The sequence below is a fragment of the Chelonia mydas genome, chromosome 2, assembly GCF_015237465.2.
Source record: "Chelonia mydas isolate rCheMyd1 chromosome 2, rCheMyd1.pri.v2, whole genome shotgun sequence".
NCBI classification, from domain to species: domain Eukaryota; kingdom Metazoa; phylum Chordata; order Testudines; family Cheloniidae; genus Chelonia; species Chelonia mydas.
Genome location: NC_057850.1, coordinates 3325737 through 3343565, shown reverse-complemented (window position 1 = coordinate 3343565; position 17829 = coordinate 3325737). Strand labels below are relative to the sequence as shown.

Here is a 17829-nt window from a genome sequence, read left to right as displayed (position 1 = left end):
CTAACTAGTCTGTAACCTATCATTTAAATCAGCTTCTGTACCAAATGACTGACTGGAGGATAGGTAATGTGACACCAATTTTTAAAAAGGGCTCCAGAGGTGATCCCGGTAATTACAGGCCGGTAAGCCGGACTTCAGTACCGGGCAAACTGATTGAAACTATAGTCAAGAACAAAATTGTCAGATACATAGATGAATGTAATTTGTTGGGGAAGAGTCAACATGGTGTTTGTAAAGGGAAATCATGCCTCACCAATCTACTAGAATTCTTTGAGGTCAACAAGCATATGGACGAGGGGGATATAGTGTACTTAGATTTTCGGATAAGTCCCAGGTAGACTGCAAGGAGCTACAAAAGGATCTCTCAAAACTGGATGACTGGGCAACAAAATGGCAGATGAAATTCAATGTTGATAAATGCAAAGTAATGCACATTGGAAAGCATAATCCCAACTATACATATAAAATGATGGGGTCTAAGTTAGGTGTTTCCACTCAAGAAAGAAATCTTGGAGTCATTGTGGACAGTTCTCTGAAAACATCCACTCAATGTGCAGTGGCAGTCAAAAAAGTGAACAGAATATTAGGAATCATTAAGAAAGGGATAGATAAGACAGAAAATATATTGCCTCTATATAAATCCATGGTACGCCCACATCCTGAATACTGCGTGCAGATGTGGTCGCCCCATCTCAAAAAAGATATACTGGAATTGGAAAAGGTGCGGAAAATGGCAACAAAAATGATTAGGGGTATGGAACAGCTGCCATATGAGGAGAGATTAATAAGACTGGGACTTTTCAACTTGGAAAAGAGATGACTAAGGGGGGATATGATAGAGGTCTATAAAATCATGACTGGTGTGGAGAAAGTAAATAAGTGTTATTTACTCCTTCTCATAACACAAGAACTAGGGGTCACCAAATGAAATTAATAGGTAGCAGGTTTAAAACAAACAAAAGGAAATATTTCTTCACACAACACACAGTCAACTTGTGGAACTCCTTGCCAGAGGATGTTGTGAAGGCCAAGACTATAACAGGGTTCAAAAAAGAATTAAATACATTCATGGAGGATTGGTCCATCGATGGCTATTAGCCAGGATGGGCAGGGATGGTGCCCCTAGCCTCTGTTTGCCAGAAGCTGAGAATGGGCGACAAGGAATGGATCACTTGATGGTTACCTGTTCTGTTCATTCCCTCTGGGGCACCTAGCATTGGCCACTTTTGGAAGACAGGATACTGAGCTAGTTGGACCTTTGGTCTGACCCAGTATGGCTGTTTTATGTTCTATGTTCTTATCTATTACAAGAACTCATGGACTGCCTTTCAAGTACCTTCAGACATTTGCTCTCACAGTCAGCATCAAGAAATGGTTGTATTAAGACAGGGGGTTCCACAAGATCCTTCAATTACCTTAAATGCAAAACCAGCTAGAAGTAGTCCAAAAGTCCAGCTATTTAGGTTCTACAGTGACCACCAACCTCTCACTGGATGACGCACTAAATGTTCACATTGGAAAGGCTGCCACCACCTTTAGCAGATTAACTAAAAGAGGACGGAACAACTCAAAGCTGACCATCAAGACCAAAATGCTAGTGTACCAAGCCTGCAGCCTTGGCACTCTCGTGTATGGCAGGGAAACATGGACAACTTATGCTCATTAGGAGAAAAGGTACAACAGTTTCCACCTACGTTGTTTACACTGCATACTAAACACCAAATGGCAGGATAAAGTCACCAAGTCACCAGTGCAGAGGTTCTTCAAAGGGCAAATTTCTCAACTGTGACAGCCCTGCTCAAGCAAAGACAACTGTGACGGCTGGGCCATCTGAGTAGGTTGGAAGACGGACGCATACCCAAGGACATGCTATATGGGGAGCTTTCAGAGTGAACAAGAACAACAGGACGTCCCAAGCTTCGCTATAAAGACACATGGAAGCGAGATATGAAGGAATTTGGAATTGATCCTGACCAATGGGAAATCTTGGCAAATGATCATAACAAGTGGCACCATCATCTCCATCAGGGTATCAAAGACCATGACAGGAGCTGGCCCCTACAGCTTGAAGAGAAAAGAGCCCATAGGAAGCAAGCAGCTCTCAACCGAGATAGATACATTTGTAATAACTGCCAAAGATCATGCAAATCTCGGATTGGACTATTCAGTCACTTGCGACATTGCAAACCATCTACATCATAGGCTGCAATCCCCACCGTCGCTTGCAGACGAAAGGATACCAACTTGCTGAAAAGCTTGGGGAGGAAACCAGCAACCAAAGAGGTGGTAGCTGGATGTTCTCAGCCCATGCTAAAGCTTGATCAGATCAGTATCTGTCTCTCAAACCTGTGAGGAACACAAAAGCCACTCTTGATCAAAAGAAACGTCTTTCTTCCCAGTTCTTCCTTGACATTTGTGCTGCAGTGTCCCTCTTTATCCTTTAATCGACTAATATTTATTCTAGGAACATAGGAAATACATAAGAATGGCCATACAGGGTCAGACCAAAGGTCCATCTAGCCCAGTATCCTGTCTTCCGACAGTGAACAGTGGCAGGTGCCCCAGGGGGAATGAACAGAACAGGTAATCACCAAGTGATTCATTCCTTGTCGCCCATTCCCAGCTTCTGGCAAACAGAGGCTCGGGACACCACCCCTGCCCATCCTGGCTAATAGCCATTGATGGACCCACCCTCCATGAATTTATCTAGTTCTTTTTTGAATTGACATAGTATTGTCCACATAGTACAGTATTCTTGCCTCAAGCGGTGACCTACAGCAGATATTTCATAGGAAAGGAAAGTGAAAATCCTCAAGATCTACCCAATTGTGCAATATTTGGGGGGCGGGGTCTCTCCAGATCCCAGTTAGTGCTCATTTAACACTCCAGAGCAGGAGGCCTGAGAAGCCTACTATCAGAGCTTTGAACAAGGCCGATAATTAGCTATTTTGTTGACAATTCATTGACACTCCTTTATGACATTAGCAGTGCAAAGGTCGGAGATGGAACAGACACATTCAGTTATCATGCCTGTTCCCTGCCACCTAGTCAGAATCCCTCCAGAGCTCTGTCCAGTCCATTTCCAAGGCACCCAGAGAAGGAGCTCTCACCACCTCCCTTGGAAGAGCCTCTTCCTAGTAGGAAGCTTTTACTGACAGTCAGCCTACATTTGAGTTTCCTTCAGTTATTCCTGATTGTCCAATGGCCCTTCCCCCATTAACCAGAACAGCTCCTCTCCTTCCATGGGATTTATAGCACTTCCCTGTCACCATCATTCCTCTCTGCATTCAGGTTCACACAAAGTCCCATCTCTTCTCCTTTAGTGTTTCTAAAGTCCACTCAGCAGGGCACAACCCTCCTCATCTTGCGCCCCCAGCAACCTCCCTCCTTAAGGCTACCACGCTGTACCACTACTCATCTCTACAATGGTGCTAGTTACTCCCATTTCAGGCCTAATTAATCAAACCCAAAGAAAACACAACTGCGACATGACTGACCAGCACTCTTTGTAAATACAAGAGGATGCCAGCTAGCCATGCCCCAAGTATCTGAACCACCTTGAGCCACTAGCTTCTCCTTTTCCAAGTACTCCCATTATCCAAATGGCTGTGGAGCTGCTCAAGCTGTTTGAATAATCAGGATGCTAAAGCGGTTTCCTCTTTCCTCGCTATTTTCTGCTATCTACCCCAACCCCTTATTACTGCTTCATCACGTGGGGTATTTTGTTTGCTTGGTTCTCTGTAGAGCAAAAGATCCCAGGGTAGGACCCTTGTCTTCTTACTGGTCTGCAAAATACCAAACACACCTGTGCTGGTAGATAAATATTAACTAATCCTGATATGGTAGTTGTGTGTCGCCTCGTAGTCAGGCACTACAGATTTCATATTTTAACCTGACCTCAGTGCTATCCTCATTATTGATTCCTATTCTATAAGGTTTATTTCCACTTACAGCTCTCTGATTGATACTCAGTTGTAAGTAAAAAAGAATGGTTCCTTTACCAGGGCTGGCAGGGAAGGCCGAGGCAGAACTGCACTGACTTGGATAACTTATTTCCCTGTCTGGCTCTCCTCTGTTACAGAACCTACTTTATTCCATTCAAGGGAGGAATGGGGGGTTTCAGTAGGCACCACGACGAGCATTATTGGCTCCCTAGGTGGAAGCCTCTAAGCTACAAGAATGAATATGCTAGCCCCAAGGTGACTCCACCACATCAGGGAGGCGGCACACTGTACTGCCAATGTGGAAGAGGTTTGCCCTGCTGCGACCACTGGTGTAGGGAAGTCTTTGGTCTTCCACCAAGCGTGGAAACATCTGGCACAAACGTTAAAAGCAACTTGCCTAAAGCCATGCAGCATATCAATGGCAGAGCTGAAAAGAACCCAGAAGTGCTGGTTCAATCCAGAGCTAACTGCACTGTCCCTCCAGAGGTTTTGGGGGAGAATTTCTTTAAGGACAGGTAGGAGTGTCACAGCACTAATCTATCTCATGACACACAGTCTGGTAAGGGCTGAGCCTTGGCTGCCAGTGGGGTTGGGAGAGGAATCCCACGAGAATGAGATCTCCTGTTCCCTAAAAGAGAACACATCTCCTTGCTGCTTTGTGAAGCTAACCCAGGGAGGGCCTGAGGGAATGGTCATGCCATGAGGTTCAGGTGTCTCACACTTCAGTACCAACCACTGAGGGTGGAAACTGCAGCACTCCTCAGAACAGAAAGGGCCGACATTCAGCAACCATTGTATCAAGGAGGAAGCTAACGCCTGCCAGAAACTTACACAACGCAACAAAAAGAACCAAGAGAAAACAAGCAAAGAATCCTGCCTGTGGAAACAGTAAACACCCATTCCCAGTGTTTGCGTGCTGAGGGGAACCGGTAAATACTGACACAGCCTCCCACGGAGCTATTCTTTCAGGCTGAAAGACGTTAAGGGCTTTGCGGTGTCAGGGAGACAGCAGGTCAGACCTGGTGGAAATTGGGGATTTATAAAAAGGAGACCAAGTGAGTCGGGGGGGAAAGGAAACGAAGAACCCAGCAAAAGTCCTGTCTGAAATAAGCCAGAACATACAGTATCGATATCTGCAGCCACAGTACTGTCTCAGGCTGTAAGCTTATTACACCGCACAAGATACTCAGGGTCAGGCCAGGTCAGCACATGTACAGGAGATCTTCAAGAGGAAAGGATTCCGGTAATTCAGTAGATAGCACTCCCCTCTCCCCGTCAATACTGAAGTAGTGCTCAGCCCAGCACTAGGGGGGCACTGTATGCTAGATGAGACATACGCAGGGCCCAATGCTTGTGCTTAAAGATCCCATGGCCCAATGCTTGTGGTTAAAGATCCCGTGGCCCTTTTCATAGAATATGCAAGTTGTGCTGTCCCTGGTGTCTTGGCCAAATTCCACAACTTAAGTGAGAAAAAAAATTGGGTTTGTGCCCTTTTTCTAAGGACAAAGCAGCACTGGTAGGTTTCTTCCCCAGAAGAGGCCACAAGGAGGGGGTGGGGATGGAGAAGAACCTGGTAGTTGGAGAATTACTGAAGTGATGCGCTCAAAAGGACCACGAGAGGGAAATGTGAACAGGGGAGGGGGGAAAGGACTTTTGGTCAGACTGTTTACACCACCGACTGGAGCACAATGAGTCAAAAGCACTTGGGAGGAAGGAAGCCTTTGCCAGGGGTTCAACATTCCCATGGCTTCAAGCAAGGTTCACAGTGCGCATCCCTGGAGGCCGAGTTCTCCCGCAAAACCAGGGGAGCAGAGTTGATATTTCTGGGTTTAAAAATTGAAGATTTTTTTTTAAAGAAGCACAAGGCTAATTACCCGCCTTTGGCAGGTCTCCTGTCATTTGTGTTGGATAAATTATTGTTCCATGTCCTAGTCTGTAGTGTAGCGGTGCTGTGTGCTGTTAAAGCAGTGGCGTTTGGTCCACACAGATATGGCTGCATTTCAGTGCTGGCCGAAGTAATCCTTGTAGTATCATTTGTAGCACTTTAGGATCTATATAAATGCAAAGTACTTTTTTTTTTTTTTTTTTTTTTAAAGCTGGTCTTCAGTATTTAAGGGATTGGTTCCAGCCCTTGGGAATTTTGAGGTACTTCACCTCCATTTCTGTAATGAAGGCAAGAGAATTCTGCAGACTCCCTATCCTGGAGATCTGCACCATTTCAAGGTTAAATATTACAGCGTGACGAGCACTGCTTGGCCCTGATGCAGTTCAGTGTGTCCAATGTCAACTGGTGTGGCGCACCCAGACGCAGCACTCCCCGCAAACCATTGCAGAGCCTTTGCACTCCACAATCTAGCCTTCATTTCCTGCACAGCCGCTCAGAAAAGAGACATAGCAGCAGGTGTATGGCTGGCAGCAGAATGATGCGCACACTTTGTTTCTATTATAAATTTATACACAGTAATAAATTAAGTTACTATTATAAAGTAATATGATCTTATCTTTTGTTTCCAGTGCTTTGGTTGGTACTTTGTGCTCCCGAGGTTTAAGTCCAATGAATGCTTACAGCTGGCTCCATCCTGGCTGAGGATCCACACACACGGCTGCTCAGCAGAGCTGGCTGGAAGGGAGCTTGTGACATCACGAATGGCAGCCATCTCAGCCTCCCACAGCTGGGGAGCAGTCTGCTCCCCCACTCTATCCCAGATCTATGGCTGTGGGTTTCCTGGCCCCAAAGGCAGGAAGCCTGAACATGAATAACTTGTGATCTTTAGGAGAAACCACTGTGGGAAATCGCCCCACTCTAGTCATGATTTTGCACTGGGTATATTTTACAGAACTGTTTCGCAAAATCAAAAATTTAAAGGAGATTAAATATTTCTTCACTTCTACAAAAAATAAGAGACAACCCTGGCCTAATGGCCTCTGCATTCTCCAGTGTCCTAATCTGTATCACCTGATTGGAGCTCCTGCTGGGAAGTGTCACTACAAAAGCTGCTTCCATGAAATAGCAACAAGGATTACTGAGAACTGGCCCAAGCCTTCATTTTAAATATGCTCCAAAACAGGCTGATTTACTATAAGAGTTTTGCTGTAAGCCCACATCTCATCACCACCAAACACAGATTTTACATTAGAATGTCAGTTAGTATGAAAGTTTCATATTTCATATTTTTTTCTTAGAGTTTTTTAGATAGAGTTAGACGTAGCTATTGTGCAAAGTTAAAATATTTTTAAAAACAGGAGATCTTAAAACAGAGTGAACAAAGCAGAGAAACACAGGGGGGCTTTTCCAGAAAGCAATAGCTGCAGATAAGTGGCCCAAATGTGTTGAGGAAGTTGGTGCTAGATGAGCAGAAGGAGTGAGGGAAGAGAAGACGTAGAGAGATAAGGCACAGACAGAAGGGCTGTGAGATCAACTGAATCATGTCTCGGAACTACATTAAAGTGAATGGTATGATCAGGTTAAAAATCATATTTAAAAATAAATGAGTCTCCCTTGTGTTACCAGCCAGAGATCATTGAGACAAACAATTATCAATTCTCATCATTGGTACTAGAGCAGCACCAGCAGACCCAACCAAAATCAGGGCCCCACAGTTCTATGCACTGTGCAGAAGATACGTAATAATAAAGGCTACAGTTTTGTCACCAATATTTTTAGTAAAAAGAACAGGAAGACTTGTGGCACCTTAGAGACTAACCAATTTATTTGAGCATAAGCTTTCGTGAGCTACAGCTCACTTCATAGTGAAAATCATGGACAGGTCACGGGCAATAAAGAAAAATTCACTAGCCGTGACCTGTCCATGACTTTTACTAAAAATATCTGTGACAAAATGATCCACTGATCCCCACACCACCTGCAGCGGAACAGCTGAGCAGCGGCTGGAAGCTGTGGGGCCACCACCGCCTGCAGCAGCTGGGGGCTGCGGGGAAACCCTGTCGCCTGCAGTTCTGGGGATCCTGCGCTGCCCACAGGGGCTGAGAGCTCGGGGGTTCCCCGCTGCCCGCAGTGGCTGGGAGCTGCAGGGATCTTCTGCTGGAGCTGTGGGCGGCCAGGAGCTCGGGGCTTCCCCCACTGCCCACAGGAGTAACCCCCGCCACCCATGGGAGCTGCGGGGTTCCCCCACAACCCACAGCACCAGGGCACCCACCACCCGTGGCAGCGGTGATCTTCAGGGGTTCCCCCACTGCCTCTGGCAGCCTCCAGAGCTCCTGGCCCCAGCGGGCGGTGGGGGACCCTGCAGTTCCCAACCACCGCAGGCTGAAGTCATGGAGGTCAGTGGAAGTCACGGATTCCGTAATAAGTGTAATAACTTAGTCATAAGTGACAGTCCCCACCCCAAAGAACTTACAAGCTAAACAGGCAAGACAGAAAAGGATTTTGGGGGGGGGGGGGGGAGTGAACGTGACTTCCCCCAGATAGCACAGCAAGTCAGTCGCGACAACAGAACGCAGGTTTCCTGAGTTCCAATCTAGTGCCTTATACATGGGACAATGATGTCTCTTTATGCTGTTTGTTTACTTCCAGCATGTCACCCATTTTGGATAATTGAAATGTACCACCCAGTTTCCCTTTCAGGGTTCGCATGCCCTAGAACACGGATGTAATGTTTGGGTTGCAAATGCAGCAGGGATACGTTTGACAAGAGGCTTTGCCTTGGTGGTTTTTGCATTTTTTTAATTAAAGGGATCGTGGTAGCGTGGCTACTAGTCTCAGCTTTTGTAAAAGCTCATTTGTACCAAAACCTAAACTTGGGGGACAAATCTGATCTGACAGCAGGCCATGAAAACCCAGGGAGGATCATATTGAACTGAATTATGGAATTACTGTCACCCATTAGATTCTTCAATTCCGATCACAGCCTATTTTAGATTCTTTCATTTCCAAAATTGGTACTGAACGGACCATATGGATGGAAACAAAAAGGCCAGATACAGGGCACATTTATTGTCTATTGCATATATTCTTAAATATACAGTGCAAGAATATGTACAGTATGTGCCAGTACTATTTCTGCACTTTTGTTTTAAATATTGTTTTAGTTTTCTACACACAGGGCTTTAGTTTCAATGCTATTTTGAAGAGGTCATTCATTACCTGTAAGGAAAGGATCGAACTTCACTCAGCAGATGGAAGAGGGAGCATTATGATGCCATGAAAGATTTAGACTGGGGTTCGCAACGAGGCCAGAGGGAGTTGGGTGCCAAACTTTCCGACCACGTCTACATTAGAAAGGGTTTGCTGGCATAGCTATAGTGGCAAATCCTCCTATAGTGGAGAGACAGCTTATACCAGAAAGAGTTCTTCTGCCAGCATAGCTTATACCAGTTCCCCAAGCAAAATAAGGTATACTGGGGAAAGGGCCTTTTCAACAGGATAAATACTTCTACACTAGGACTAGCCTACCTTGCTATGCTACCAAGCAAAACTTTTAAGTGCAGATGACCAGGTCTCACTGACTTTCAAGAACTTAAAATCTAAGCCAGATGCTCTCAAAGTGCCGAGTTACATAGTCATGGAGTTGTGGAGTCACTACAGCCCTGGACGAGATAAACGGGGCAGGTGACACCTCTCAGAGTTATTGTTCCAGATTCTGCAGCCACAGGCAGATGACATTACATCAAGTTTACACTTGGGTCATATTTTTTCCATAACCCTCAGGAGTGGACAATTTTTTAAATGACTCGTCAGAGTCTGGAGCACAATTCTACTGCACCAGGGTGAATTCCACAACAAATTCAGTGACCATGGAATTGCAGATTACACAGGGCCCTGCACAGAGCTACCGTGACTACTAAATAAGTATGAACCCTTGTGATGTATAAATATAAACCATGGTTAAAGATGACCACATCTCCTATTTCCTTTTTATTATTTGTATTAGGTAGTCTGGGTCCCACTCTGCCAGGCTCTGTACAGACATATAGACAAAAATGATCCCTGCCCCAAAAGCTGACAATCTAGAGACAAAACGCAACTGGTGGGTGAAACAAGCCAGCAAGGAGGCAGGATGAAGTTACAATTATACAAACTTGTGCACCAGCTGTAAGTATTTTGTGTGCGTAGTTTTGAGTAGCAGCAGTAGTCTCCGCTCAGCTGTCTAGAATTGCTTACAAGCTCATTCTAAAGCAAGCGTGCAGAGAGGGCCTTCGGCCATTAGAAACCCACACAAATAGGCAGTAAGGTGGCACACGTCTGTCTCTAGCGTTCTCCCCCTCTCCTCCACAAATCGGCTTCAGGCTGGGTTTCGAATTTCCTCTTTCAGACCCTTTTGTTTCCGCCTCTTCTCCACCTGATCCTCGGGCCTACGTTTCTAGCTCCCCTTTTGATCCCACTCTCCCCACATTCTTAGGGTGACAAAGAAAGAAGGTTCATGCACTTCCAAGGTCCTCCCTATTTTCTCCATTTACCCCATCCAGGCCCCGCAAGCGAGTCCCCTCCCTCAGAGAGGATGGATGGATTTAGCTACTGTTGCTGTTCTGTCAGAGAGACAGAGGAAGTCCTAAACAGGACATAAGAGGTAAGTATCCTTCCCGTAGGGGCAGAGTGCTTTACCAGGCCTTGCCAGCACAGGAAGTGAGGGACCCAGCTCAGTCCACAAGATCTGCCACTATACTCTTCTGCTTGGGTGCCCTGGGCCCTCTCCCCCTCAGCTCTTCACTCCCCATTCTGTTAGTCACCACTTATTCCCCATCTCCTCTCTGTCCCAAGTATAAAGCCCACAAAGGAATTTTCCTTTAAAGGATTTTACACCCAGGACAACATAAGAAATTACTGGGAGTATTAACAGCCACCAAGGCTTTATCAACACACACATTTACCAGGTTAGGCTGCTCTGAGAGACACCTTCATTCCAGTCTGTCCTACAAACATGTTTCCTCATGGTCTGCAAAAAGTGAGATGATAATTTTTTTTTTTAAATAAATTGTGATTACTATATCGTCCCTCTCTCCGGATTTCCCAGTAGGCCCCATCCTTTGAATCTCTCACACTGGGCTCTCAGAGGCAAGGACTGGCTATTTTTGGATCTTGCACAGCAGTGACCATATTGTGAATGCTAAACAAATAATCAACAGATCAAACCCTATACATCTTGCACATCACTCCAACATCCTCCTCAAATGCCCGTCAGAGCAAATGAGTCAACAGTGTGCCCTTGTTGCCAAGAAGGCCATTGGCATTTTGGGATGTATACGTAGGGGCATTGCCAGCAGATCGAGGGACGTGATCGTTCCCCTCTATTCCACATTGGTGAGGCCTCATCTGGAGTACTGTGTCCAGTTTTGGGCCCCACACTACAAGAAGGATGTGGAAAAATTGGAAATAGTCCACCAGAGGGCAACAAAAATGATTAGGGGACTGGAACACATGACTTATGAGGAGAGGCTGAGGGAACTGGGATTGTTTAGTCTGCAGAAGAGAAGAATGAGGGGGGATTTGATAGCTGCTTTCAACTCCCTGAAAGGGGGTTCCAAAGATGATGGATCTAGACTGTTCTCAGTGGTAGCTGATGACAGAACAAGGAGTAATGGTCTCAAGCTGCAGCGGGGGAGGTTTAGGTTGGATATTAGGAAAAACTTTTTCACTAGGAGGGTGGTGAAACACTGGAATGCGTTACCTAGGGAGGTGGTGGAATCTCCTTCCTTAGATATTTTTAAGGTCAGGCTTGACAAAGCCCTGGCTGGGATGATTTAGTTGGGGATTGGTCCTGCTTTGAGCAGGGGGTTGGACTAGATGACCTCCTGAGGTCCCTTCCAACCCTGATATTCTATGATTCTATGAAATGAGCTTTATAGAGTGTTAACAAACCCGGGCTATATGGGTCCCAAGCAGGAGCCAGTTCCAAAGTCAAGTCCCTTCTGCGGAATGTCTCGCCAGTCCCCTCCCATCTAAACTGGTTATATCATGCAGGGAGAGAGGTTGCCATTCAGGTCAATGCATCCCAAACCACTTAGGGCATTCACAGCTTAACACAGCACTTTGATCTCTACTCGGAGGCTTACCGGCACCTAGGACTGAGTCCAGGGCACAATATAATAAGCAAAGCACCACATTCTACAATAGTTTCAGTTTCTGAACAACATCATACAATGCCATTACAGCAATTTAATCGAGGTGACAAGTGCTTGCATAACTGAAGCAAAGCCCATACTGGAAAGGACAAGGTGCACTCTTGTAGCGAAGCAGAGATGGAAAGTTTGCACAGCGATCGATGCATCAGCGGTTGATTTAGCGGGTTTAGTGAAGACCCGCTAAATCGACCACAAATCGCTCTCCCGTCAACTCCTGTACTCCACCGGATCGAGAAGAGTAAGGGGAGTCAATGGAAAAGCGTATCCCATTGACATCGCGCAGTGTGGACCCTACGGTAAGTAGATCTAAGCTACATTGATTTGAGTTACACTATTCACATAACTCAAATTGCGTAGCTTAGATCGAATTTCCCCTGTAGTGTAGACAAGGCCTAAGAGTAACATAGGACCTCACACCACCTAGGGAATTTTGTCACTGACTTCAGCGAGGCCAGAATTTCACTCCCAGATTGCAAAATTCTGAGCAACATCACAGCAACAAAATGATGGTCTCACACTCCATCAAACAGGGACACCAACATAATTTGGACTGAGCCTCAGCCAAGCTCCAACTCATATAGATACTGGGCCAGGTCAGTGGTGATGAAACAGAGCTAGATGCCAGCATACTGACTACACCCCTCCTTACCTTCCCAATGGCCTGATATATATCAGGAACAGGAGGGGATAAAATAGGCCCTTAAGATAACCTCCAGAGAGGGTTCTTAGGGGCAGAGGAACAATTACCAAACACTATCCTGTGGCAACCACAGACAGATAATAGAACTGAGGAGGGGCATACGGAGCCTTTCCTCTCAAACAGGGCTCAGGTCAGTAATGGGCAAGAGCTGTTGCCCAGTCAGATGGCAATTTAGTGGCCTGGGTAAAATGACTTGGTGGATCTCAGTCCAGTCCTGGGGGCAGAGAGGCGAAGGTCTGAGCAGGCCACGGAGACAGGGTTGCCAAATTTGGTTGGACGTATTCCTGGAGGTTTCATCACATGACATCATCTTTAATTTAAGATTAGTCTTTAATTCCTGGGGTCTCCAGGACAGTCCTGGATGGCTGGCAACCCTACACAGAGACCAAGCCACTAGAGCAGTCAGCCCTCCAGCTGGCAGGGCAAGGTAGGGAAGCTACACCTATTATACAGACAGAGAGCATCAGCCTCCAGGCTGACTGAGCCAGCAGTTTTCCTCCATGTGAAGTTTAATGCAAAAAGCCACAAAGCCCCTTTTCTGTTCCTTCACTAGAGCCCGTAACCGAGTCCTGAAGAGATTCAGCTGGTTAACATCATTTCTATTTTTAGCCAGTCTGCCTTTTCATTTGAGGACCATACTGTGTCATTATCTAGTCAGGCCAGAGGGAGGGGGAGGGGCAGACAGGGCATCCCCTCTTTCACTTGGAATCTGTGCTGGGAGAGGAGGGGGAAAAAAAGGCCGTTGTAAATTGCTTAATCCAAACGGAGGGTAAGAGTATTAAGAGGGAATCCATTTGTCCATTTGTCAATAGCAAGTAGAAGAGAGTTCCTGACAAGCATGGTGAGATGGCTACGCCATCCATTTCCTGTTTCTAGCCCTCGTAGTTGTGAAGGGAACCTCCCAAATCTGACCTGATGCAGTGTTGTCTTTCTGAGTCTGCAAACAGCTCCAGGGCCTCCGATGCTGCTCAGATCTTTCCCAAGCACAGAGAGAATTAAGAAATTAACATGAGGCAGAATCCTGTGGGCAGCAGTGAAAGTGACAAAGAATCACAGCACATTCACTCTGTTGTTGCTTGAATAACCAATGAACAGCAGTAAAAGCAGGAACTGAGGAGGACCCAGTGGTGAGCTGGAGCCGGTTCACACCGGTTCTTGTGAACCGGTTGTTAAATTTTGAAGCTGGTTTAGAACCGGTTGTTAAAGGGGTGGGCAAACTCCAGCCTGTCCGGCCCACCTGAGCTCTCAGCTGTGGAGGCTCCCCTGAGAATCCCTTTTTAATTTTTACTCACTCAGCAGCCCAGGTCTTCGGCAGCGGGTCCGTCAGTGCTGCCGAAGACCCGGAGCGAGTGAAGGACCTGCAGCCGAAGTGCCACTGAAGACCCGAAGCGACCGAAGGAACTGGTTCTTCAGCTTTTGCCAGCTCACCACTGGGAGGACCCCTGTCAACCCCAGAAATAAAGGAGGCTGGGAGAGGAATATGGTAGGTAGCGAAGAGGCAACTCCCAGCAAACCACCTCGAGCCACGAGGGGAAGAGGGAAAGGGTAAGCTCCTTCACCCTTTCAAAAGCCAGAAACGGGCAAGGGGAATGCTTCTACTGAACAGAAGCCTGCTAGCCAGAGGCTGATACAAGAGACAGAGGAGGGTCCCAGGAGCTGCTCCCTTCATCATTCTCAGCAGCTGGGGTGACAGGCTTCTTAGCAGGGCATTGCCTCAGGATTTGATGGGTTGGGACACTCCTTTCACAGCTGTTGCTAAATGAAGGCTGTATGTTTCTAGTCATGTGATTCACCAATCTCATCTGTACAGCTGAATAATTTACATAGCCACTAAGGGAAAGGACCTGTCACCTGTGACTAGTGCAAATTGCACCCTGGATTAATCCTCAGGCTACAGGTGTCTAATAAACCCTCCATTAGGCAAGCAGTTTGTACATTTTTGTATTCACTGATGATAAAGATACATAGTTAATTATAGGTCACTGTTAAGTCAATACTCCTTTTAACACCATTAGCTCATCTTCAGCTGACAACTTAATGTCCAGCAGAGAATAAAAAAGCAATGTCATCATTGTAGTTTGCTATTCATTTTCTCATGTCATTTCACTAATGCTGAATAGACTCTCAATATTGTATAGAGCTCAAGCAGCTGCCCATTTGAGGACCATACACACAAGAGCCATCAAGATTTTGTTAGAACTCTAGTCAAAAAATTCTCAGGAAACTAAAATTAACCCGAACTGTGGGATTCTACAGAAATTAGTTTTAAAAAAGGCAAATCAAAGTATGTGATTTACAGAATGTAATTCCGGTGTGTCTGTGGCAGCAGCTGAAAACAGCTCCTTGACCCATTTTCTCTTTCTAAACCGGGGGTCAGCAACCTTTCAGAAGCGATGAGCTGAGTCTTCATTTATTCCCTTTCATTTAAGGTTTCACGTGCCAGTGATACATTTTAACGTTTTTAGAAGGTCTCTCTCTGTAAGTCTATATACTATATAACTAAACTATTGTCGTATGTAAAGTAAACAAGGTTTTCAAAATGTTTAAGAAGCTTCATTTAAAATTAAATTAAAATGCTGGTCTTACACGGCCAGCCCGCTCAGCCCGCTGCCGGCCTGGGGTTCCGTTCACCTAGGCCGGCAGCGGGCTGAGCGGGGCTGGAGGCCGGGACCCCAGCTGGCAAGAGGCCGGCAGGCAGAACCCCAGACCGGCAGTGGGCTGAGCGGGGCCGGCGGCCGGTACCCTGGCTGGCAACGGGCCAGCAGCCAGAACCCCAGACCCCGTCCACCAGCTCCTGCCAGGCAGGTCCCGGCCGCTGGCCCCGCTCAGCCCGCTGCTGGTCTGGGATCCTGGCCCTGCCCACACAGAGTGGGTAGCTACCTTCTCCCTGGTTCTAGCCCATTCTCTTCCTCTCTCTCTGCACTGAGCTGAGGGTGGGAGTGCACCGAGCACAGGGCTGGGGGTGAAGGAGCAGGCTGGAGGTTGGCATGTAGTATCTGGCCAGGAGCTAGAATGAGGGAGGGGACTCAGGGTTCGGGCAGGAGGTTTGGGTGTGGAGTGCTTACCTGGGAAGCTCCCATTTGGTGCGAGGGGTGCAGGTGGGAATGTGGGTGTGTGTGCGCGCAGGAGCTCCCGTTTGGTGCTGAATGTGGGGGGTGCAAGAGTCAGGGCATGGGGTGTGGAAGGGCTGGGGGTGTGTGAGGAGGGTGCAGGAGTCAGGGCAGAGGGCTGGGGGCATGTGTGGGGGTGCTGGAGTCAGGGCTGGGGTCGTGGAGAGGTGCAGGGGTCAGGGCAGAGGGCTGGGGTGTGTGGGCTAGGGTCGTGGGGGTGCTCCCAGCCCCCTGCCCAGAGCGGCTCATGGCAGGGGGCTGGAGGGGATATGCCCTGATTCCACCTCCCTTCCCCACGGCCCCATCCCCATCTCTTCTCTGACTCCGCCTCCTCCCCGGAGCAGAGCAGGCTTCTCCCCCTCTTCTCAAGGGCCATCAGCTGATCGGCATCAGGGAGGGAGAGGAGGAGGGGGAGGAGCCCAGCAGGCTGGGGGAAGAGGTGGGGGAAGGGGGAGCTTGCCTGCCCTGCAGCAGCAGCCAGCAGGACCAAGCTTCTTCACCCTGCCCCCGTGGCACCGGGGGGACGGAGAAGAGCGGGCCAGGGCGGGCAGGATTTTTAATGGCACACTGCTGCTTGCCAGGGTCCCGGCCTGGGTTCAGCAGCGGGCTGAGCGGGGCCGGCGGCTCGGACCCGGCAGGCAGTAGTGTGCCATTAAAAATCGGCTCACGTGCCATCTTTGGCATGCGTGCCATAGGTTGCCGACCCCTAAACCCTCAACCGCTGGGCTTCTCTCTCACCAGGCCCGTGTTAAATATTGTTAAGACTTGCAACACTACCTGCCTTTTAACTATGATCACCCAACTGCAAGAGACAGAGATGAGCTTTGCCTCATTAAATCCAGCTGCTTCCTGGCACCAAACCTCCTTGGTAGGTCAAATTCTGTAGCTACTTGTGCCCTTTGCACAATTCCGTATATGGAAGAGACACTAGAGGGAAAATCCTGCAGAAGGGGGTGGAGCCGATTTGACTTAATAAATCAGAGAAGTTAGAGACTGAAGAGACCTATGACCTCTTCCCCACCCCTCCCGCCCTTTGCCCCCTTCTCTGCAACTTCTCCCAGTCATGTCTCTCCTTTGGTGCATCAAGGCTATAAATTGAATGTCGAAAAAATCACAGGCAAATTTCAGCTTGTGGCCTGTGACACGGGTTCTTCACAGTACCAGGAAACAAAGCCAGGGTCTCCCCAGCTCCCCTCTGGACCTGACTTATCCCTTGGAGGCTGTGCACCGCCGACTGACACCCACGACGGATTTTAGCTCTGTTTTGCAGACTGCAGGACACTGTACGAGAAAAGGGAGCCTCAGGGGACCAACAACTTGGGGCAAGGATTTGCGGCAACAGTGTTCAGCCTCCTCAGAAGTGATGTCGGGCAGCTACGCATTTGGTACAGTGACTCCTGTTGAGAATGGAGACCATGCTCCTCTGCCATTCCTTTCTAGTGCCTCCTGCTAGCCAGAACTGGCACTGCAGTAGCTGAGCAGGTGTTTCGTTGTTCTGGATTTGCCACCATTTTAAAACAAAATGGTAAGGGAGCCTGAGGTAAACCCAGAAGAGCTAGAAATGCTGGAGGGGGTGAGAGGGACCGGTGACATCGTGTGCTTTCTGGTGTAGCCACTTCTCCCCCGACGCCATTCAGACGGGCCAAAGGCACCCAGGCCCATTCCTCACAGGCCCCTCTGCTCTCACGGAGCTCGATGGCAGTCGAGGGCACGCAGTGAGTCATAGGACAGCAGTGATTTCACATGAGGGATTAGTGTAAACAGAACAACGTGTTCTGTAGGTACACTGAAAGCAGACTGCTGTCAGAGAACCAGCGCCTTTCAGCACACTCACTGTCATTTCTTTATCGATTGTGTTATATAAATAAAGTCTGATGGTATCCAAATGCCACCTTTCCAGAGGGGCAAGAGGTTTGCACATCCTGGGTTGTTTGCCTCCCTTCCCCCCCCAAGAAGAATTACCCTATCCCACAAAGTGGGGAAGGGTGAATGTGGC

General features: G+C 47.7%; 1 protein-coding gene across 5 annotated transcripts in view; it reads right to left on the bottom strand.

Moving 5' to 3' along the window:
* The window catches only part of PPP1R16A (protein phosphatase 1 regulatory subunit 16A), a 77759-nt gene that overhangs the window by 36965 nt on the left and 22965 nt on the right, over window positions 1–17829 (bottom strand). The gene's annotated exons all lie outside the window — the stretch shown is intronic.